Consider the following 25,210-nt stretch of genomic DNA (forward strand, 5'->3'; position numbering starts at 1 on the left):
GAAATAGTGCAGATTGTCTTTGCGAAATCCATCCGAGGCTTAATGCCGGTCTTATTCCCCTCATTTTCCTCTTTACTGCAACTGGCTGTATTTCCCAAGAGAGCATCACTTATAATGGCTTTTCATTTCTGTTGCATTCTGCATAGTGTGTGTGTGTGTATGTGTGCGCGCGTGTGTAGAACCAAAGATTCAAAACATTTTGGAAAAAAAGGTGAAGTAATTACTTGCAAATTAGGCTGGATTGTTTAATACAGTTATTACACATGCAATAAAAACAAATCAATTAAAATATGAATTTATGAAATTAAGCATTTCTCCACAAATACATGTGGGTCACAGGAAATCATTTTTTAAACAGGACACTCTATGAAACTTGCTATTGTGCATGAAAACCCATAAGCATGGGACACATATTTATAGAGTCTGGAGAGCATGAAGATGATCAGTAGTGACTACATGCATCATCTGGCTCTTATACACCTAAAACCTTGTACTATTAAATAAAGTGACATTTTTTAAGCTTGGGATTTAGATGCGAGCAAAACTAGAGAAGGTAATCAACTCTTTTATGAAAGTAAGAGAGGGAAAATTGAAACCTTTTTTGATGAGCTCCATATTTGTGTTTAGACACAGATCAATAAGGAGTCTTACTTAAGGTCATGTACAGCTTAAGGTAGAGTGTGGACCTTTTACAAATGTAGAGTCTGAAATTGTGTTTATTAAGACTCCTCTGTTTAGACATGCAAGCTGAAATAAGAGTGCAATCAACTTTGAAGCAAAAATCTTGTAAACTGAGAACATTTCTCACCTTCTCACCACAGGTTTCAGTTTCTCTTCCCAAATCAAACAAAAAGTCTGTATTAACAGGTGATTACAGCGTAGGACTGTTCACCTGAAAGCTTTGTGTATTCACAAATTAAACTGATGGAAAACGTTTTTTTTTTTTTTTTTGATGTAGTGAAAAGATTTTTAACTTCTGCTTGAGGCAAAAGTAGCCTATAAGTGCTGATCTAAGACCCGATTCCCGAATCACATATCTGACCCTAACCATTATAAGCTAAATAGCAAAGCTGGTCCTAGGTCAGCATTTACAGGCAAACTCTGCCTAGAGCTCCCCAGCTATGCCTGTACTACTCAGTTGGGATAGTACAGGCAGTGCAACCCTTGCTTTCAAAGAGAGAGGAAAAAAAGTTACACTTATTCATAAAGATACCAATTTGAATATGCAAATGAAATCACTATGTGTGTATCCTTTAAATATTATATAATCCTTATTATTTATAATACATATAATCCTTAGACTTTCAGAGCCATATCTATCATAAACAAACCTGTGATAATTCTCCAAGACCCGAATTTAAACTTCTGGCTGCTGTGTTAAACCAAAAATCCCTACAATTTGTAAACTTGCAAATTTTCTTCCGTGGTGTTGAGGCGCTGTTGTTAATGCTTCAAACAGTGATCGGGATCCCTGTGGCTAGGGTCAGTGTAATTACATTTTGCCTGACTGATAAGCGTGCCATTTGGGCATTGCCTCTGTCAGCCGGAAGTGGCACCTGAGTGCTAATGAGCTGGTAATTAGGACCTGGCTCGGGCACCCACATCTTGCTCTTCAGGACTGGAGCCTGCCATATGTTACAGCATTTGGGGAGCATGCCTTTCCAGGGCTACAAGAATGTGCTGCAAGGATGGGGTTTTGGCACTTCAAGTGAAGTATCCTAGCAAATGAACTTCACCGGCAGGAGGCAATTAATGGCAAACGCTTGTGAGTCTGTCTTCACACAGGGAAAGGCTACTTATCACACAAGGGTGAGGAAAGAACACCTGTGTGATGTGGCACAACCTCAGAGCAGACTTCTATGTGAAACCCAAAAAACAACCAATAAAAAGTGTTGTCAAAGGTAGATGCTTGAGATGCTCGAGACAATAAATGGTGCTGCTTTTTGAAATCAGATCCCAGGCACCTTCGCTCCTAGAGAAATTCAGTCGTTACCTTTGCTAAAACTAAGAGCGCAGGGTGTAAATTTTGAACAAGCAGAAAGAGCAAAGGCTTCAGTTACCTGCACGGTCAAACGATTAGAAGGAAATGGAGCCTAAGTGGTCTTTCATTTACGGGCACATACCTTTCACATCCGTGAAAGCACTCGTGCATGCGCTCCTCCCGGAAGCGTTTAACAAGCCCATAATGTGTAAAAGCAACACGCTTCCTTTCCCCCGAGCTCTGTTGCCAATGTGACACTCTCTGTTATGGGTTATTTCATCCATTACTGCGAGCTGGACGAGCCAAACCGGTCTCCTCCCACTTCCCCAGTCACAGGGAAGCCAGGCAATTAATAAAGCTACCGCGTCTGTTCTTTGTCAAGCAGAGAAGGCTCAAACAAAAAATAAACACTTTCAGGTTTCAGGGGGAAGGGCAGACAACCCTCACTGATAATGCCCAGACAGCCTGCCATCGAAACATCTGCACATATATCTTCAAGCCATTTGGGAGTGTCACGAAAACATGCTTGCTGAGCAGCACAAAGTTTTAGGTGCATATATCAAAATGAGGAACATTCATGGTGAAAGGAAAAAAAAAGTATGCCTGCACAGCATACTTCTGTGTAATTACAACAGGATATTACAAACATATTTTTAACCGTGAATACTAATACTGTGATAGATGGTGAATGCTTGGGATAATGGTGCTGATTGATGCATATAGCATTGATGTCCTATAATATCTCTACCACTATATTTGATTTTGCCCCTGAGTTATTTCTTACATGTAGGTGCATATAGATTATTGTTATCGAGTGAAGGCGAGGATTCACACTAGCGGGGAAGGGAAGAAACATCACTTAAACGTTGATATAATCATTGAGTTTGTCATTGTCACCATCAGCATAAACCATGTTACATAACCAGAGGAACTGATGTACAGCTTCAGTAGGGTTTTTTTTCTTTTCTTCAGGAAGAAATCCTCTGAGGTCCTCTGAAGACTGTGCTAGTCAATTTTATTGGTCGATGGGTCTGCTGGAGTTTGCCACACGTGTTTTTCATCATTATCCTCGGTGATTTGTGTTTTTTGCATTCGAGTTGTTCCCGTGACTTCATATTGACATATTTGTCTGGCCCCGGTCGCGTGGTAATCGGAATAGATTACGACATACATCATCAGACTCGATTCCATCTGCTCGCGAAAGGGAAGCCATATTTCCTACCCTCAGTCCAAGTCAAAGGGTTTAGAACTATCAAAGCGATGCATTCACCTCCCCACTCCCAATGTCACAGAAAGCCAATTCCAGGACATAAACAGGTTTTAATTAGCCATTAGTCTCTCTTGTGTGCGTAACCTTTGACAGTGGCCCGATTCCCCTCTCTTCGAAGTAGGCAAGAGGAGGCCCAGATTTTTACAGACGGCCGTATATTATTCCCGTTGAAAAGAGAATGTGTGTGAAACTGTCTGGCCGATTGTGGGGGTGCTGAGAGGGATCAGCTGCGGACGCTGCTGCGTCAGAACGCGGCTAACGCCTGGGGAGAGGTCAGTGGCGAGTCGGCAGGAGAACGCAAAGAAAAAAAAAAATCAAGCGACAACAACAGCTTTGGTTCACACTCTTGAAGGAACAGGCAGTGAGAGCCAAGAGCAAGGAGGACAGGAACAGGCGTCGGCTTTGCGTCGAGTGTCTGGACTCTGTCCTCCTGTTCCTTTCAATGCGGGAGCCATCTCTCTGTATTTTGGGCTCACGTAAAATTACACCTTTTCTTTCTATGCTGCTTCACGAGGCCTGAAAAACTAGGTTTCACACCTCCCAAGTTCTTTTTGCCAGGGGCAGGTGAGAGATGAGAAAGCCATCACCTCGAAGTGATATTAGCGGAGCCGCTACGCGGGGACAGGCTGCGGGGCGCCACCAGCGGAGCATGGATTGGACTGTGCGGACACTGAGGCAGCTGTGGTGCGATGCATAGCTTTTCTCGGCCACACCGGTCCCCGCCAGAACATGGTGTACCCTGCGGCCTCCTTTCCCCTGAACGCTCCCGCGGGTTTGCGAAACTGACGCGCATCCCGCAAAGCACGCGTATCGTTTTGCATGCAGTCATTATTAATCCAAGTCGGGTGGCGAGCCCCGTGATTAATACACCTCGGGAGAAAACCATTATCGTAAGAACAATTGCTATGTCTATCCATCTATAGCTACCATCCATCAATGTCCGCAAGGCTTATTATAACCCGACTGGAGTTAGAATCCAAATCCTCATTCTAGATTCAGGCACAACAGTGCCCGTCACCCTACCCCACCTCCCCCCACCCTTACAAAAACTACACTAATTATTAGTCTCTTGCTTTAAAGTGAAGTGTCTAGTGAGGCTTATCTGAATCAAGCTGTGAACTCAAACACAGGGTGCAAAGGAGGGGAACTGATGTCTCATCAACTTCAGATAAAGAGCAAACAAAACTCCATTTCTTTATGCTGAACTGCACTGCAGCGATTAAGACAAAAACCCACAGATGCAGATTCAGTCAAACAGCATTGTGTCCCGTCCTTAACACTTAAGTTTGTCACTCGTAGGCATTCAATGGATGTTCATGCAATACAAACATCTGTATCCAAGTATCAGTTGAAGTTATGTCTTTAACTGTTATTACATCTTTTACAATAACACATCCAAGTATGCGTGTGCATACAGGTTGTGACTTTGTGCTATAAGACATTGTATTTTTCTCTGACTTCTAAACATCCTGTAAGTATTACAAGCCAAAATGCTATTTAATTTGGCAAATGATCACAATGCAATGTGATTGACTATAACTGGCATTTAACATGCGATGAAAAGGCATTCAGTGCAAGCATTCTGCTTGACTCCAAATGGTGGCCAAGCTGTGATTTGTACGTGACTTGCGATCTGTGACAAGGAGCACTGATCATGTGACCCAGCAGCACCTCCGCTGCAGATCTGTGTTTACACTGTCCCACATATCCCCCCTTACCTTGCGTAACGGCTCGAAGGCCAGGCGTGGAAGGTGGACACAGATGCCTTCCTTTTCACTTGACACTGCAAAAAAGTGCATCCGCAGCCACGGTTCATAAAAGTCAAATCTAAGGCCACCTTTAAAGCAATATTGTCAAAGAGCCAAAGCTTTGGGCAAAGCACAGTGTGGTTAGATTTTGTCTAGGCCTTGCTCTTAATAATATAAAAATCAAATGCTAAAAGAAATTACCTCAGAACGTTGGCACAATTTGCTATGTCATATACCTTTTCTTTTCCTACTTCCTCAAGGGAGAAAGATGTTCTATTTTTCTTTTATTTATTTATTTTTTACCTGACTGCCAAACAACCACCTCTTAACGTTCTGTATGAAGTGCCAAATTTGCGAATAAAACTTGGCGCTGAGCGACTTCGCCGAGGCTGGGGGAAGCGCGAGCAACCTTGAATTTGCTCGAAGGGGAAAATGGCAGAAGTGGTAGTTTTCAAAAAATAGAGCGACGCGGAAACACATGTTACATAAGCCGAAATGGGGGAGCGCATCTCTGGTGCTTCCCAAGAAACAGATTGCTGAGAGCGGTTTGCATCAATTTCTTATTTGTCCTGCTCCCCCCAGCAGCTACGGGGGAAAGTGGCTGCTTTTATCACTGCGCCCGGTGAAGTGCAGGAGGCTCGGTTTGGTGTCCTCCATTTGTAGTCGGTGCGGCGCTCTGACACGGCTCGATGCGCAAAGTGATACTCCTTCACTCATTTTTATCATCAAGTAGTGATTTGAGGATTGCGAGGATTGTACATATATTTATGTATTCCAAGTTAAAAAAAAAAATTGCAATTTGCAAATCAGACCAAATACAAAGGCGATAGGCAATATTGTCAGGAAAAATCTATAAAATTTAACAAGGAAGGTTTAATAGGAAAACAAGTCACAAATTTTAAAATGATGCGATTAACAATAATTTCATATAGTTTGTCAAAGAGACATTGAACAAAAATAAGAGATTGTGCCCTTAAACCTAAACACAGGTTCGGGCCCTGGCTGTGCCATCTATCTCCCAAAGTCCAGAGAGGTGGAGCGCAACCGATCATACTCTGGCTTCACTCCGCCCAGGTAGGGTGGATTATGTTGGTTAGGGTCCCCTGCTCCAAGCACCCTCAAGCAAACAACTCAGTCCAACTGTGACATCTCAGGTGATACTAGTCAGGGTTGCACCTACCTTCTGTTTGGCATTTGCCCTCATGCAGTGCACCGTGGGAACTGTAGTGAGAGAAGTAGCTGCCGGCTGCAGGCAGGTGTGTTGGAGGGCTGCGCTGGTCGTGCTTCATTGCTCCAGCGTGAATGTGGAGGGCAAGGAAATGAAGTGAGCTTAGAGAGCACAACTCCTGAGCAAACAAGGGGAAAAGGTAAAAACAAAAATATATAGGAAGTCAACTAATTCACTTGGAGGCTTTTTTTAGATGGGGGGCAGGAACAGGGATTAAAAAAAAAAAACAATACTTAACAACAGAAGAAAGGGGATTGGGAGGATCATCAATTACAAATGAAGAAAAAAGGAGGGAATTCAAGCAACAAAGGGGAGCCAGCAGAGAGAAGTAAGTGAAACTGCCATGAGACAAGCAAAGAAGAGAGGAGACCAGAACTGTATGGGGGCTGAAGGGGAATAGGAGCGCATGGGTAACCAGGGGTAGTACTGATGGACAGCCGCTACAGAACTTGCTGCAAGTGCTTTTAGAAATGTAAAATCCAAGAAGCCACAAAAGATCGAGAGGCGAGCGCGTGTCATACGAGAGACGTGCTGAGAGATGGACAGGGGGGGACGACCCACAGGTTTCTCACGGAATGGAAGAGAGTGACGGACAGCGGCGAGTCGGAGAGGGCAAGGATGAGAGCGCAGTGAAAAGAGGAGGTCAGATAGGAGAGGATGGCTCTGAGGGAGAATGCCTCCAGGAGGGTATGTCCGGAAAATGTCACCAAGATCCACAATGAAACCCAAGCATTCAGAGAAGGTAAAGAGAGATGAGACAAATGAGAGTGAGATCAAGGTATGTTCACTGATCTCCAGTTTCTCTGAAGTAGATGTCGGCTGCAAGACTTTCAATAGGGTACTCCAAGCAAAAACACATAAATACACTAAAAATACAATCCCAAGATCATGGCACCTGAAGATATTGGAGCTTGCATCAAAACTCACATTCATCTTACCATCTCAAGGGCTGTTATGATGATTGAGCTCAAACATAGTGTTAGATATTTGTTTATCTGATCAAGAATCTTTTCTAAAGTGGAATGCGTTCATATTCAAGTGTTGTATATAATATTGTAAAATACTTTTTACTGCTTGGTGGTGCCCATATACAGTGTAATATGAACTGACATTTACTTCAGCACAAAACACACACACACACACACGCACATGCACACAGATATCCTGACTCGCTTACTGAGTGATATCCTGTATCACTTCATTGAGTTTAGATAATGTACCATCAGAAACACTGAGAAGCTGAACTTTCCAATTCCCAGCAGATGTTCCTTTCCCCCTCAGTCACCCCCACATGATTAATTCAAAGCCAAGTAAAATAATCTTGGCAAACATCCCTGAGTTCCTCGGGAAACTACAGCGGAGTGTCACGCAGTTCAGAGCGGTGCATTTATGTGATGTCATTCTGATGTTGGTCAATTAAAGGCAGCACCTATCCTTTCAAGGATAAATCATAATAATCATAAAATACACTGAACACATATTTCTGTCCTGGACTGGTGGAACTATATTACGAACCCCTTTGAAAATTCCCCGTTTCCAAGGAGAAGATTAAAAGGGGTCTAACTAACAATAAAATGGGGGGGGGGGGGTGTCTTGTATGGATTTTGCTTTTATTATTTATTTATTTATTTTTTACTAATATTTTTAGTTGTTTTATATATATATATATATATATATATATATATATATATATATATATATATACATATATATACATATATATATATGAAATAAGCTGTACAAGTCACATTGAGCCAGTTACAAAATTAGTAATAATCATCACCATCGCCACAATAATGCTTGGTATCTGGAAAAAATGTCAAAACTAGCATATCTAATTGAATATGTACCTGGATAACATCATGACACCCTTTCCTAGGGCAGCTGCCCTTATCTGGGGCCACTTAACTCAACTCACACACAAAAATGTCACTTCTGACATGAAAGCCTTAAGAGTTTGCTGGTCCTGAAGGAGAGTTAAAAGCACAAGATGGGCCATCAGAGACCGCCTTATCGGGGCCGCTGCTTTTTGCACCGAATTCCTCCAGGTGAGAGAATGTTAAGTGAAACACGAGTCAAATCCTCTCCGGGAAACTCGAGCATTGCGCACAAAAGAGCCCTTCCCGGGCCCAGTCGCGACTCCTGCGTTTGATCAAACGATAAGCATCGCCTACCTGCTGCTGAGCGAGGAAGCAGTGACTTAGACAGGGCTTTAATGCCTGGGGAAGCAAACCGACACTGAAGACCCAGGACTAAAAGCCCAACAAAGATAGACATTGTGGGAGGCAGGCAGCCTGGCTCCCCTCCCTGACAAAGCACCATACAAACACCAAATCACATCTTCATACTAGTGTTGCTCTCCAAGCAACACAAGGGAGAGGAGAAATGGTGTTGGCATAATTGGTCTTCTGAGGACTTTGTTATTTGGAACAGATCACTCTGTAATTAAAAAAGAACCAAGCCAGTCAATTTGCTATCCATGGTCACAGATGAACTACTTATGCCACCTGTTGGTTGGAGGTGGTACTGACAGGACGCTGTGCTGGGTCTAATGGCAAATGTCTATTATGTACCAAAGACACCAAAAGGACACACGTGGAAATCTCCCAACTCACCAGATTTTGTTTTCAGTTTTCAATATCCGAAACATATTATTTGTATTGTATCAAAAGATCAAAAGGTAGTATACGACTGCCTGTGTTCAAATGGAAAATGCATGCAATATATATGCAATTCTAGTGAGGGAGTATATACAGTAAAAGTAATCCCCCCCCCCCCCCCCCCCCACACACACACACACACACACACACACACCCACACTAGAAACCTTACACAGCAGTAAAATCACAAGTCAATGCTTATGGTTGACAGAAACTTTATTATGCGGACTACATTGACAACTTTTTTTTATTTTTAAGAGGATGACTGGAATAAATTCTTAGAATTTTTAAATTATGATCGGCAAGACAAGATTAATGGCGAAGCACAATTTGAAAAGGTTCAAAACTGGGGCACTGAATGGATTACTGTGCGCCAGATGCATATCTCTGACTAAACATAAGCACATTCTGCAACTGATCTTGGTGATTCTTCACCGTAATTATTTTAGAAGCAAAAACGCCCCGACAACCATTCCATTCCATTTGCTCCATTTGCTCTGTTGCTCTGTGACTAAATGGCTGTATGTACCGTCGATGACACCAGTGTCACGAACATGGTAGTCTTCCTTGGGAGAAAAAAAAATAAATAAATAAATAAAAACTTTATTTTGTATTTGTTTGTCTCGCTCAAGACATTATCTAATGAAACAGAGCTATCATATATAATTACTCTAAATGCATCTATACTTATTGTGAGGTTTGTTTCTTCACCGTCAATGACAGACTTTCTTGTCTTTGAATTCCACCAGCAAATAAACAATTGGATATAAAACATGCCCAAGATGCCAAACCACACACCTCAGATGATGCCTCCAGCTGTGAGTGGACACTCATGTTTGATATCCCTCTATTAGCTGAATAAATAAATATATCAAAATATAGGAACCCTGAGGCCATGACTACACGTACACGGGTATTTTTAATAACGGGGGTTTTCCTCCTTCATTCTTATAAAAAAATCTCCGTCCACATGAGCACCGTTTTAAAAAATCTCTGTCCATATGGCAACGCAAAAACACACTGTCAAGCGCTGTCAAGAGCATGCCAAACCAACAGGCAGCGATATAACCCTAACCTTAAAGCCATGTTGGCCAATCAGAAGCCTGAAAAAAGTTATTAACGGTTCTGGTAGGCTAACAACAATGGCGCATCGGGGAAGGGGGGAATCGTATGTGTGGATGTATGTAACTGTGCATGTGTGTGTAAACATGTAAAAAGTCCTGTCAGAAAGGTTAAAACCAAAAGTATTTTGGCTATGTCTGCCATTGCACAAAATCATGTAAACAAAAAAGATAACGGTGCACACTCGTTACAAACGTTACAAACTGTTACAAACCAAAAACTCAGTTTTCCTTGTCTACATGTCAACGCTGAAAACAGAGTTTCTGAAAATCTTCACCCTGGAAGGCGTTTTGCAAAAGCTCCATTTTCAGTGACCTAAAACTGTGTTTGCGTGTGGACGAAAGGCCAAAATGCATAGAAAAAGCTATGTTTTTAAAATACCCGTGTACGTGTGGACAGGGCCTGAAACCAGCACCGGCAGTAGTCCCTGATAGAGACCCACCTTAGCCAGCTGTAGCCACAAGGTCGAGAGATAGCTAGTTGTCCAGAAGAACATTTCCGCTATATCAAAATAGCTAACCAACCCACCACTCACTTCCTGTACAAATAGCAACAGATTATATGGCAAGAAAAAAAAAAAAAAAAAACTTTCTGTTGCACCTCCCATTGCATCTCTGGATTCAGCAGTGGCAGGATGAGAATCATGGATAGCCTTGCAGTTTGCCTATTATTCATAACATGCAGCTAGCTAATAGTTTGCATAACATATCAATGAATAGCACTTTGCAAACAAAATCAAGGTCAATGCATTTGCTGTGAATTACTCTATTTGCCCTACTGTAGGGAAAAGCAGGTATCCATTGTATCTTGAAATGTAAAGTACTTCAGCTTCATCATAAGACAGTTATGCGTATTGTCAACTGATGATGCATCTTGACTGTTTCTGCAGCTCAGCTGTACAAAATCAGATCTGAAGTACATAAATTGTGTACAGAACACAAAGTATCATATCTTTCTATGCAATTGAAATACACTGCAAGGCCTTCTATGCTGGAACTTATAATGTGAATCAATCCTCTGCTCTGCATGTCAGGTGAGAATGGTGATGTGTGTGCGCCATGATGTCTTGTACATTATACTTCATCAGCAGGTTAGACTGCAGTGGTATATCTAATCTGAGGGAAAAAAGTTATTCCTTTGAATAATATTTGCTTTCTAAGTTTTCATTGCTTGGAATGTATACCCAAATTTTCTATTCACTGAATCAAAATGAGAGAAAAAGATTTATCACTCTTGTAAAAAAAAGGCGTTAAACAATCTCTGGGAATAGCGTCCACAGACGGTCAGAAAAATGAAACAAAATCTCACCATCGTGATTGGTCAGCTTTTGTCACAGGTTCCTCAGTTGCGGCGGTTGCCGCGAATTTATCATTTGTGAAACAGCACTTTTCTTTCCAAACACCAGTAACTCAATCATCTGCAAAAAACAAGGAAAAAAAGGGGGGCAGCAGAGCCAATTATGTTCTCACAAAACAGGCACGGTTGTAATTACGTACGGCGTTTGCTGCGAAAGCAGTCTGCAGCTGCGGCGCCCATGTGTTCAAAAGGCACTCGGCGGAGATGGTGATAATCACTTTGAAGTGATGTGTAATAGCCGAACGCGGCGAATTCGCGGGCTGTCCATTTCCACGCTCCGCACATTTTCACATTGTCAGGATTCCCGGGGTGCAAAATCGTGATTTCACGTCTGTGCTTAAAGCTTAAATCCATGTCGTGGAAAAGATGCATGCTAAGTGTTCTGCGTCGCAGAAACTTAAAACGGAAATATTTTTAATTAGTGTGCTGTGGAGGACCACTTTTGTCAGTGTTGTGGCCGTGCTCTGTGTTCAGTTGTTAGCCTACTGTAATTCTGAACCTCCAATTATGCAAGAAAGATACTCGGTACCATAATGTACTCTCCTACAATTCTCTCATTGGCCTCGCACGATGTGAACTTCGTGAGTGCAAGTCGCATTCACAGTTCACGCCCGTATCGAAATCACTGACAAATCCCATCCTCTGCAACCTTAACTGTGTCCTACCTTGTCATGAAAAAAAAGAAAGAAAAAAAAAAAAGCGAGGATGATACATCAATCCGTGCTAACTTTTACAGCCTGTTGCATCAGCGGGCATGGAGGAGCAGCCGGTAATGATGTTTATCAAAGCATAGCGCGCACGCTGCTTTCTGCCACGTGTGCACGCGCTCGCCGCCATCGTGGCTCCCACAGGAAGCAATTACAAGCCTGCTCAGGACTCTCCACCGGCTCCGACGACGCCCGGAGCCTGGAAAACTCAACAGCCCTCTCTTTGCACCTGCCCTGAGTGACAGCCGCGGATAACAGGTATTGGAGCGCGCGTGTGCAAAAAAAAAAAAAAAAAAAGAACTCAGTTCTCTTGTTGACATTTGCTGCTTGTCCTCCGGCCTTATTAACTCCAAGTGCTCCTGCACCGCTGCTAGCACATCTGGGTTTTCATAGCCACAGACAACGGCGACTGCTCCTGCCCCTAGTGTAACAGAACAAGCAGAAACGCAATAACAAGCAATGATACCACAGAGCTGGACTTGGGGGAGAGAGCACTCCGGCTGAAAGTTACTGAGGCAGGATGACTCAATCCTGAGCGTGCCACACGGTCTGTCTACCGCAGGTAATGGACCGTTTTTTTTTTTTTCTTTCGTTCTTTTTTTTTCCTGCTCTCGACAAGTTGGCGGAGGCTCCCCTGCGGTGTTATGGGTCACAATCGGACAAACGTTGTCTCTGCTCTCTGTAATGCCGCATGGGGTGGCGGGGTGGGGGGGGGGGGGGGGGGGGTTGGGTGAAAAAAGCAGACAGTGGAGCCCGCTTTTAAGCTGGCAGCTCCAATGAGAATCGGATTACTCTGCGACGCTAGGGAAAGCGGCGGGGGCCTGTATTGTCGGGCTGCGAAACCGTCGTGCCCGGGTCCTGTGGGCCTGCTTTTTTCCAGATTAACCCTGGCAGGGAATAGGGTTTGGGGAGTGGTTGGAAAGTGGCCCTCCTCTGCCCCTGTGCCCCCATGCATAGCGAATGATACTGGAGGAAGCTCATAACATGTCACGGCTGCTTGTAGCGGCGGAGCGCTCGGCGCGGTCACGATTCGTTTTACAAAGGGTTCCAGCTTTCTAGTGTTCCGTCATGAATAATATCCCCCGCCGGGAGATGTTGGAAGGCCACGCCGCAAACTGCATTGCCTGACCCTGTTGGTCTTCGCCCTCTCTGCGTGTGCGTGAGCACACGGCTGATCCATGAGGTCAATCGATGCCACGCTTGATTCTCTCAGAAATAAGTCACCGGGGGTAATCTAGACGTTGATCTCTAACCAGCAGCCTTAAAACGATTGCTTTTCCTCCCGCATTGATTGCTTTTGATGGACTCGTGGAATCTCGCAGGGAAAAAACGTTTTTGGTATTCAAATCCAATTTGTTTTCTTTGTTTAAAAAAAAAAATCATTCCAGCAATCCATGTAATTAGAAATGCAAAAAAAAAAAAAAAACATCTTCTATCGTTTCCTGTAAGTTGCATTAGCTGAAAAAAAATGCTGCTCATGCTGGAAGTGAAATCTTTAAAGAGTTAATTCAGTTTGCTTTGCAATAAGATTAGGTAAAATGGCATCATGAAACTGCAACAGGAGGGACATTTACCTCTATATTCACCATGGAATTACATGGAGGGATTGGTGCATTGTGTCACCTCTCCTTACCTATTACTGTAACACAGGCGTGTCACCCAAAGACGTTTGCTATGAGCGGTCTCTCTCTGTGTGACTAATGTGCGTTTTGGCTCGTTATAGCGCACCTCCCTTGGCATGTCTACGAGGGCTTCTCCTTTCGAGAGAGAGGAGAAAAAAAAGCCTGCCATGTCTGAACAGGGGAGAACACGACATGCTGGCTTGTTTGTTTTTGAATCTGTTGCACAAAATTACATCATTGTTGATGCGCGGCGCGGTCGTCTGCCTCTCCGCCGGCACCCGAGCCCCCCTCCTCCTCCTCCTCCCCCCCTCCCTCCTTGTCCGCAGAGCATTATGGGAGACTGCCACACTGCAGCGTTGACAAACCTGGGCCCCCTGCCACCGCAAGTGTACACGCCTGCATCGGGGACCCGGGGTAGTGTGAAACTGGCACCTGTGCTCCAAAGCACCAGGGACAATTAACGTGCCAAGGTCTGGAGCCGCTGCCATCCGTTTGCCTGTGGATCACGGCTACATATGACTGTTGTTTATATTATTGATGCCGCCCTGTGGTAGAGATTAGCGGCAGAGGGAGCTAGCCCAGCAGCCTGTCGCCACTGCACACACGCACGCAGTGACATTTATATCAAGGAAGTGACATTGTCAACCCTGCACTTTTACACATCTTCATTGATCAAAAAAACAGGATCGATGCAGAGCCCTGCTGAGCCTTGATGCACTTCACTTGAACAACAGCATGAAATGTACAGTGCCTCAACGGAATTAAACACAATTTGTGACCTTTGGTGCATCTCTACCGCACTCTGTTTTGGTGAGCCGAGCACCTGAACTGGGAAAAGGTGCAACTGTAGGAAGATCTCAACACATGTCATCTGAATTGGTATTGTGCATGAGCATACATCCCACTTACACCTTTACACACTCAGCCCGTTACATACTTGAAGCCCAGAATCACCTCACCTTATTTCGGTAGACAGGATTCTAACTTGCTTTGACCAGAATATTTCAAGTCATGTTTTATTAATTAATTTGATCGTTTTGTGTATTAGAGTTCAACCCTTTCCACACACCATGGGAAAAGGACACCTGCAGATATATTCACTGGCGAAATAATATTCGAAAAAAAAAAAAAATCTCTTTGGAAACCAAGTCAAAACTTGAAGGGCCTTTTGTGAACATACTAATTATTGCACTCAATCCACTTATGATTTTTTAACACAAGAACATCTCATTTATTCAGACAGAATGTTTAAAGCTTTCATCAGAGTTTCCGGTGAAACTGAATACCATAAATGAGCAATTCAGTAGCATGAAGATATTCTTGTAGCTCCTGTGAATGTTGTCTTCAAATATTGAGAGTGAATACACAGCATTACCATACAGAGAAACAACGAGCATCCTTCTCATCTATAAGCTGCACAGGAAGAGTAACCTTGCCCTCTGAACAAGCAATATATACTGTATACCGAGCATCAAAAGAAACAGTAGATTACAACTTTACAGGTATGTGTTTTAGGAAGAAATGGTAAGTTAAAGACAGACAATGGGCAAATCATGTCAACATATTGCTATTGTCACTTTCGTGTAAGCAACTGCATGCACGTATTATAGACCACATTTTATGATATATGCATTTCAAACATATGCAAAAATATACAGGTGGACATTCAGTGCATGATGCAATTGATATTTGTTTTCTGATGTTGAATATACTGACACGCTTTTAAATATGTTCCTTGTTACGGGTATACCACATGACGTCAGGTAAAGGGTGCATGGAAGTAGGGGTTATGGGTCACCTGACGTCAGGGTCACGGGTGCACGAAGGTGTGCACCTCAGGTAATTTAAATGTCTATGGCGGCAAGCACAGTCATCGGGGAATTAGAGTGAGTACCAGCATGGTATATTGTCCGGATATAGTTGTTTTCTCACTTAGTGTTTAAGTGCAACTTTATGTGTAAAGTTCATGAGACAGTGGTGCATTTTTGTTGAGTTTATTTTCTAGTTTAGTTTTGTTGTTTTGGATAGGACGGTGGAGCCGGTCTGACGGTCTATTGCAGACTGGCCGGTCCCCACCATTTTATTTCATTCTTTTGCGCACCGATCTCCAGAACTCCTCTTTTCTCTACTCCACATTACCTTCTTCCCTCTCTCAAACCACTCTTTCTAAAACTCCTGTGCGCTGCTATCTCTCCAAATATCTTTTCTCTGACCCGTATAAATACTGTTCAGCCAGTTAAAACTCCGAAGTGCTCACCGCTGCGTCGTCTGCCCGGCTGGACCAAATGGAAGACTGAGTAGCCGGGTTGTTGTACTTTTATGTGTGGAGTATTTATCCTGCCAACTGCCCTGTGACTGCCTATAGTCACCTTTGGCAGGAGTCTGGCCGTAACATCCTTAAAATTTAGATTTTATATTGGAATAAGCTGCCGTTTGAGGTGAAGAAAGCACAGAGGTAGAGATCAAAAGCTAGTGCATTCAGAGTACAGCTCAATGGGAATTTTGCCCTACCAAAGTTAAGTACAATCTACGACCCACCTTGGGCCATTCCAAAGTCCGCCCGACGGGTACCTAATTAATCGCACGTTATGCCGTTCAAGCCCTCTGAGACGCCGCACGGGATCTCACAGGAACAGGGGCGCCCAGTGAAGAAACGGCGGCAAGAGGCACTGAAACAAAAAAAGCAGGGCCAAGGCCGATCTTAAGGATTGTACTTGAGAGTTTCCCCCAGGGGCCTTCCCAGCCTAACGAATGCCAGGAGTCAAGGACATCCATGTTCCAAGACCTGAAATTCTCCATCTTTTACTCCTGTGGGGTAAAAATGGAAGAGGTGGAAGGAGGGAAAAAAAAAAAAACCTCGGCTTGCTGCACCGTTGCACAGACCCTCCTGAAAGTTATAGACAAAGTCAAGCTAAACAGCGAGACGAGGACCAAGGGACATACGTTTTAAATTTCTGTACGGACAACCTTTAGCCCAAAGTGGAGCGAGCCTCTTTATGGAGAGAGCTGTAGAAAAGCTAAACAATCCTAATATTGAAAAGATGGAGTATGGAACAATAAATGGATATCATCTAAACATTTCCTTTTTACAAGTTTTTTAATATAAATTTATGAAGGAGAGAGGCCTTAAGGGATTTTTTTTATATAAATTTAAAGCTAAAGAACAAAAGCTGAGGGCAGTGTTTTGCCTTCTCTTACCTTGAGCTAAGCTTCATTGTTTATGAGGAGAAGTACTAAATATATCAGCTGTTAACCTCTTCCAGCCTGTGATCTGTCAGGCAATATATTCTCAGGCAATAAAATGACCACACAAAGACAAAAAGAGTCCGAGCTATTACACCAAGTGAAATGTTCACTAAAAAAAATAAAAAATAATAAAGAATCATATTGTAAACAGTAGTAACATTTGGATAACATATTACATATGAATTGCAAAAATAGCTTTATGGCAAAGTTCTAGAAGACTACACTGCATGCATGGGGAAAAAAAAAAAACACATACATGCACACACACACATGTACAAATGTAATTGCATGAACATGCATGCACACACTTGAATACCAGGTTATTTAAACTTTCAGTGAAGTTCTTATGGTGGTCAAGTTTAGTGTGAATGATTGTCTTGTATATGCAAAACCACAGTGGCCTCTGGGTCAAGCTGTCTTCATCTGCAGTGCATGGAGACCAGCACACCCCCCCCCCCCCCCCTTCATGGCTGAAATGGGACGGGCTGTCGCCCAGATCTCTTCACACTCTCCTGCTCTAAGTCCTTTATCTCCAGCCCCTAACATTTGGAAATCTCTCCCGCCTTTGTGCGCCTCCGAAAGCGTTGCGTATAAATGCATGAAGCCGAAGCTGTCCAGCAGGAGCCGGCGCCGCCTCCGCCCAAGCGCGAAAGCGCTGAGATAATCGAGGCCTGGTGTTCCGGACCGACTTTGTGTTATCAACTGATGTAAGTCTCTGGCTTGCTGCTCCGCCCTCCCACAGCGATTTCGAACACTCGGCCATTTCTGCACGGCCACAAAGCATCCAGCAGCAGAGCACACTGCTGGAGACGTTACTCCTCTGCTTTGCGTATGGACTATGTCTTAAACACTGACCTTAAAGACACTTCATCTGCAAGGAACCCTAAATCTCACCACAAGATATAACTAATACAGACAGTCTCTATGTATTTGGCACAGTTAGCTCTAAACTAAGTTGTTGTCAAACGTGCTGTTAATTTTCATCACTATAAGTCCTGACAAAACCCAATCCTTAGGGCACATACTGCAGTCTGCACTCTAATACTCAAAAAAAATGAGATAGCATGGTGCAGGTAACATGAAACGTTGTGCCACGTTAGTGTTTTTTAATTCATTTATTTCATTTACAGTGGTGGCACTGGGGATACTGACAAGTCGTTATTAGTTTTATATTTAATGCTAAACAGATTTCATTACTGGTTAATTTGGATGCTCTTGTCCTTTTGCTACATACCAATTCATCAATAAATATACGGATGAATGAATCGATAAATTATTGTGCATAAAACTTCCCATTTCCAAACCATGGACATCATTTTATTATTTTATGTTGTTTCACACTATAGGTTTGTTCTGTATTGCAAGCCTAACCCAGCCTATTTTACACAGTTTGTTAATCTCATGTTAATTGATTAACACCGATTTTCTTTTTTTCTGATGGGGATCATTTGTATTGAAGAAGCCTTGCTAACTAAGCATAGTAACAAATGACCTTGCAAATAAATAATTACTGTTCATTAAAGAGAGAAAATTAGTAATTCCTCAGTCCTTTAACACCCATAATCTATGTGATAAATGTGATGAGTAATTCAGAAGGCATTAAATCAAATATTTAACAGAAAATTTAATTAGAAGCAAAGCATGTAAGTGTGCTATCTGCTCTGAGGCAATGAACCACTGCTATGCACATGTAACATATTTGCACATTTAATCTGGATTAACAGTAATGTCTGCAGTATCTTATTTTAAACTCATAATAAGTTTCAAATGGGTTGCTAACTGTCCTTTTAATAATATGCATAGGTGTAACCATAAGTACAGATAAGGCTTTGCTTTTATGTTTCACTAATGGATAAAGAGAAGTTTTTATTTCTTATTAATTATTTGTGTTTGTCCACCTATCTATAACAATATTCACTCTTTAACCTGTGGTTACACTCTTTGCTGGATCACTCTGTTCCTTTGAAGCAGTGAATCACTAAATCCCACTATCTACCTTGTCTTAACCAAACATCTTGGGCAGCTTCCCAAGATGGTTCTCTTTCTATGTGAACTCTACCAACACCGCCTCGAGGAGTTCAAGATATGTGCCCTTACCTCTTACAAAGTATTCCTTAGCCTGTTGAAATTCTCCCTGCATATAAAATCCCAGGAACCCCTTAGATCCTCTTCTGTTTTGGAGGTTTCTATCCTAACTCTAAGGGTAAGTCTAACTACAACCACAAATCCAGTGTTAAATCTGAGTCTTAGGGAATGTGGAAAAGAAACACAGTCTTTCCTATACGTATGTTTTGTCTGTTAGTTGCTTCATCTCAGGGGATATGGAGAAAGACCTGACTATATACTGTTTGATGCCTATTTTGAAATCCAAAACTGCAGTCCAAATCGTCCAAGTAAAGAAGGAAAAATGCCAAAAGTTAAGGATTATCCTATTGTGGACACTGTCTGCTCAAGTCCTGGGTAAAATCCCAATCCAATCATGACCATAATATAAACTCTTACTGTAACCCTGATCATAATTTCAACCCTTACCCCAACCCTTTCCTAAAACACTGACAATAATCTTAACCCATAACCTGACCCTTGTAAAAACCCTGACCGTAATCCAAACCCTCACTTCAATCCCTCATCATTATCCTATCCATAACCATAATACCCACAATAATACAATGAACTCAATCCAATTCTGTCCAGGATCCCAGCCCCAGTCACAATGGCAACCTTGACCACAATCCCAAACCTTACCCCAACCCTGACCATGACCCGAACCAGCTCTTACCTCAACCTTTATTCAAACCCTGACCCAAATACCAGCCCTTACTCTAGTCTGGACCACATTCCCAATCCTGAACTGGGCCCTTGCTTAAATCTCTACCCTACCCTTATCCCTCTCTTTTTACTGCCGTCTTACAATTCAACAATACATTATTCAGGATTCAAATGTAATACCAGGGAAATACAAAACAGCCCTTTGGAAAAAAATAACTCTCACAAGGATCTGTTCTAAATCTATCAACAAAGCACCTCGCGCTCAACCACCACATTTTGCACACTTCAAAAAAAAAAAAGGCAGCATCATTTAACACAGAGTGTTGTATATGCCACTGTGTGCAAGGCCTATCATATTCTTTATATTGGTGAGACATACAACTCGATAGAGACATGCCTGAAACAACATCTCAATAGTATTAAACAAGCTCACTTCACCACAGCTGTGGTTCAGCACTTCCACAATTGCTACGCTTCATGTCTTCAGATCTCTGGGCTGAGGGAAAAAAAAAAAAAAAAAAACAAATTCACCAGTGGACAAAAAAGCAAAAAAGAGCACAGAATTCAACACAATAAAAGAAGACGAACAAAAAGATCAGTTGGATTAAATCAGTGTTCAAATTACGGACCGCAATACAGCCTAGGTATACATTGCCACGAGCACTGCCACATCATAGATTAAACATTATTGTTCATCATAGATGAACCCTGCCACACACCATAATAGTACGCAGGTGTCATGAATTATTGCAAATTCACCCGACAAAGAAGTTGAAGCTGAAGCAGAGAGGGAGACTGGTTAGCAACCAATTAGCTAGCATGACTGAAACTGGTGGGACAGCCAGGAAACTATTAATATATTTCTTCGCTGTGCTTTACACGTTTGGTGAAACCAAACATGGTTAAGTTAATTTGCTTTTGTTTGGACATTTTTTTTAACTTCCTCTCTCTGTTATTAATAATTTAGCGTCTAAAGCTTGGTATTGGGGCAGGCGATTCACGTCAGCTTCTCACTGGATTTTTTTTCTAGCTAGTAGCTTGCAGGAACAAACAACAGTAAACGTACGTGCAAGCTTGTTACCGCCAGAGAGTAACTGCTGAGCAGAAACAGTGCCCCCTGCAGTGTTGCTGAAAATTACACCCAATGAGACGGCAATTTATCACACCAGTTATAGAATTAACGAATATGAGGAAAGAATTAAATGCCCCGCCCTCCCAAAACTTGGATTTCAAATGGAGCTAGGGATGCCCTGGCCAGAAATAAGGGGGCCGGGCCATCCCAGGCCTCAACGTAATTCGAACCCTGGATTAAATGAAAGTCACACACCTCAAAACCTGTTATTGTAACTATTCAATCTAGCAGTGTACCCGAGGCAAAAAGTTATTGGAGGAGGGAACGATAATTGATTATTTTGCACTTAACAAGTGTTGTTATTTCTCATTGCATGCATGCATTTTAGTGGAGAAAATACAACAACAAAGATACAAATATAGGTATGTATTATTTACACGTATTTGTGTATTATTTGGATACACATATTTGAATACATACATCTTTGTCTATGTACATGCTTCTGTACTTTTTATCATCTATTGGTGAATTGATTATGGTATGTCATAAAGGCGACATTCCTTTCATTTGTGTACATTTTGCATGAAGACACATTCACTGCTGTTACCTATTAATTAATGAGGTCAGCTGGATAATTGGAAAATTGAAGAGCTGAAGCTGATCATGTTTAAGCCCTCTGCAACTGTATGAGAGGACAGCTGCAACATTAACAGGTCGGGGATGTTCTTAATGTTGTAAACGCTGGTTAGGATATGATTTGAAGTCAGTGTTCTTTTGGGACCTCCTGGTCTACTGCACTGCTCTGCTTATTGTGTAACATCCCTGTGGTCCTCCCCCCAACACCTCCACCCCCACCCCCACCTCCAGCTACACTGCCTTGTTCCATAGAGGTCAAAATATGCTTGGGTAATCAAAAAAAAACATTCCAGTTTTAAGCACAGGCTTTATAATGCATGTGGAACAAATGTGGAAGCAATACAAAATCTAAATTTTTTATTAAAATAATAAACAAATGCTTTTATATATCTGCGTGATACAATACATTTTTAATAGTTAAAATCAAATTAAAATCTAAATATTCGGGATAGTAAAAATCCAAGTCTTGCAGACATTTTCTTACATTTCCTAAAATAATTATAATGGATGGAATCTGTGCTGGAGAGAGGAAGACAATTTTGTGAAAAACACCAAGATACTTTATCCAAGGTTCCTGTGGACAGCACATTACATCAGCCCTATTCCATTGCAAATGTACCTTTGCTCTGAATCTCCCTTTTCCTTTATCCTACACCAAAACTAAACATTACCCTAATGTACCTTTTTATGGTCCCTGGTGGTCAGGGAGCTACAGGATCAACTGACCAATGGCATAAGGAGAAAGTTGATTTTCTAAGATGAGTTCAAGCGGTGCCAATTAAGCATGCGTACACATTTGCCAGGTTGCAATTATATGTAGAATCCATGTATTTCCAACCAGGCTTCCTTTTCTTGATCCCCTGACACTTTTTAAGAGTTAATGAAGTGACTTTGTGACGGAACAGGAGCGGGTTCAATCCTTAGGCAGGGAACTGTTCGTATTTTTGAACAAGCTGTCCAACTGAATGTTCTTTTTAAAAAGTACAGTGTACCCGCTCCAGAACTTTTTTGTAACCTAGTTTTATGTCAATATAATGTCAATGAAGGGTCAGTTACCTCTTCCCATCCTAAAATCAACCTCCGTTGCCAAATAGCTAACTGAAAATGTAACCCCTTGTAAGTGATTCTTGACCCACACAGAAGAATATTATGATTCAATTTTTGCAGATGAGGTATTAAAGTGAGAATTTAAACTACAAGTCAGTTTAAAATATCTAATATTATATTATCTCTTCCATTTTCTGGCATATAGGTCTCTGCAGGGGTATTATTATGCCTTGCTGATATCTCCCATTTAGTTCCATCAACTCAGCCTTGGCAACTCCAATTCAAGTGACTTGGGATGTATCTGTAAAATACATCTCTCCTAGCCAGGGACCTCATGGCTAGGAGAACCTGATGCAGAACCTCTGGAATTGGAATAGGATCCATGGAGTAACGCCCTATTACGATGCTCTCGTCTTCTTCTTTCAACATTGCAGACCCTGCATGTACATTATCCATGTCTAAGATGCAAAGGGCCTGCCTGTTTCTTACCATCTCTTCCTCACAGCTACTGATCCAGGGTCAGGAAATCTGGCCTAGAACACAGAAACTCCAGTATGGTGTCTCTATTTGCACTGTACTAGGGTCAGACTGGTCTTCTCCCCTCCATCCTGTGCACAAGTGCAATCTCTCACCTGCTCTTCATGTCCAATAATATTTGCATGCATGTCCTTCTTATTGTTGTTATTAATTATTACTGCCAGTCACACTAATAGTCATTGGGCAATATATTCTTACCACATGCCTTTATCATGATATGTATACTAGGACTGAAAAAAAAAAAACTCCATGGTAAGTTTTTTTGAACATATAATGATACATTACAAGTGATAATGTTGACATTTCCAGGAGGTATATATTATTAGTATTAATACAGTAAGAAACTTTATCTCACATCTGCTTCATAAGGTATATGTGTTCTGAGGGTGCAGTTGTGCCTTCCATTATCCATAATCAGTCAATTTAATTATGCAACTAATAATCAGCAACAGCAGTGTATCTGCAGCAGTTCATCATGAGCAAAAAAAAAAGTTATAATTTGCAAGCTACGCATTTTATGGCTCTGCTCTTCAGAGCAGAGTTTCAAGCTTGGGGGATCAAATCAATTAATTGCCCCTCAAACTTTAAAATTAAATATAACTATAATGGTCTCAACCCAGTAGAGGTAATGCGTATGGTAGTTAGATGGAGACAATGACTAATTTGCTATTAATGCACACATAGCCTCAGAAAAGTTGTGAGGAAAGACAAGAGGAGGATTCTGAGAATGTGCCATCTGTTGGGGTATAATATCTCAACGGAGTAAGACTGACCATCATTTTTTATCCAACTTTATATTTCTATATTGAGAACATCAGCAAAAAAAGTCATTTTACTCATTATGTACGGCAAGACAAAAGATGTAGAAATCTCACACTAAAAAGGGCAGCCGGGTTTCTTATGGCAAATATTCATGTTGAGAATTCAGAGTACTGGCAATGTTCTAGTGTTTGCCGTTATTATTGAGCAAAATATTGTGACAAGCGTTAGCTACAATGTTGCCTGTGACCTCAGAAGACATATACTGCTGTTGTAGGCAAATGCATGCATGATGAGCATTACTGTGCACCCCCTTCAGCCAATCCTTTAGGCCTAGATGTTCTTCATAATACTGCATTTGTGCATTCAATAAGCTGGATGTATGCACAAATCCAAAAGTAAAGTGCAAATTAAAAAAAAAAAAAAATACATCTGGGACCAAAAACAGTTTATGAATGTCTACCTCATAGTTAATCTGGTACAGAAAAAAAAAATGGAACTAAATGAAACAAATGGTATGCTTGACAATCAGATTCACAGATGCACAGCAACCAAGCCAAATGCTAGCTTTGTGACTTTATCCACTTTGAAGGAAGGAAGGCTGGATGTTTGCACACAAACTTATTTATAGCATGGCATCTTAACAAAAGATAGGTGGATTGAGAAAAACTCCAAAACTCCCAGCAATGGATTAGTGTCTTATCCACTTCTAAATATCCATGCCTTTTTTCCTATATAAAAATATCTCTCTTTATGCTACTCTGTTGTACTGTGATAACCTTCAGCACTGAAGGACTGATTTAAGCAAAGTTAATCAAAAGTGGATCGACCTCAGTTTTATACAACAGATTTAAGCAATTTCTGCATGCAGTGGCTCACAGGTTTTTCATTCGTTTTGCTGACCATCTGACATGCAGTGAAATAGTAGCATCTGCTTCAATTTGTTATTCAAAATTCAGCAAAAGCCACACTGCGGTTAGACTGAATGAGGGTTTTGGTGGTATCATACAAAGTAGGTGCAACAATATAAATATCTCAAACTTCTAATGACCAATTTTTTTTTGTATTCATATTTTATGAACCATGACAGGTATAGCTTGTTCTGTATAGATTCCTTTGATTAATCAAATCAGCCGAAATATTTCACTGTGTAGAAAGCTATTTAACCTACTGCCCTGTACCTATTTTTGTATGAAACAAATGGCTGGTCACATTTCCATGCCACAGGCGGATCATGATTCTCATATACAGTTTTGTATTGTGTGTCATCTAATATTAGTATTTGTATTAATTATTTTGAATTAAATGTCAAATTCTTCATTAATGTGATTAATGTTGTGTGGCAAAAATACTGAGTGGTATTTGAAAAATGTGAAAACAGCTCACACTGACTCAATACTGACTTGTCAAGGATTATAATTAGCACAGTTAATCTTACGTACAGTAGCCA

Source organism: Megalops cyprinoides, chromosome 18, assembly GCF_013368585.1.
Source record: "Megalops cyprinoides isolate fMegCyp1 chromosome 18, fMegCyp1.pri, whole genome shotgun sequence".
Lineage (NCBI taxonomy): Eukaryota > Metazoa > Chordata > Actinopteri > Elopiformes > Megalopidae > Megalops > Megalops cyprinoides.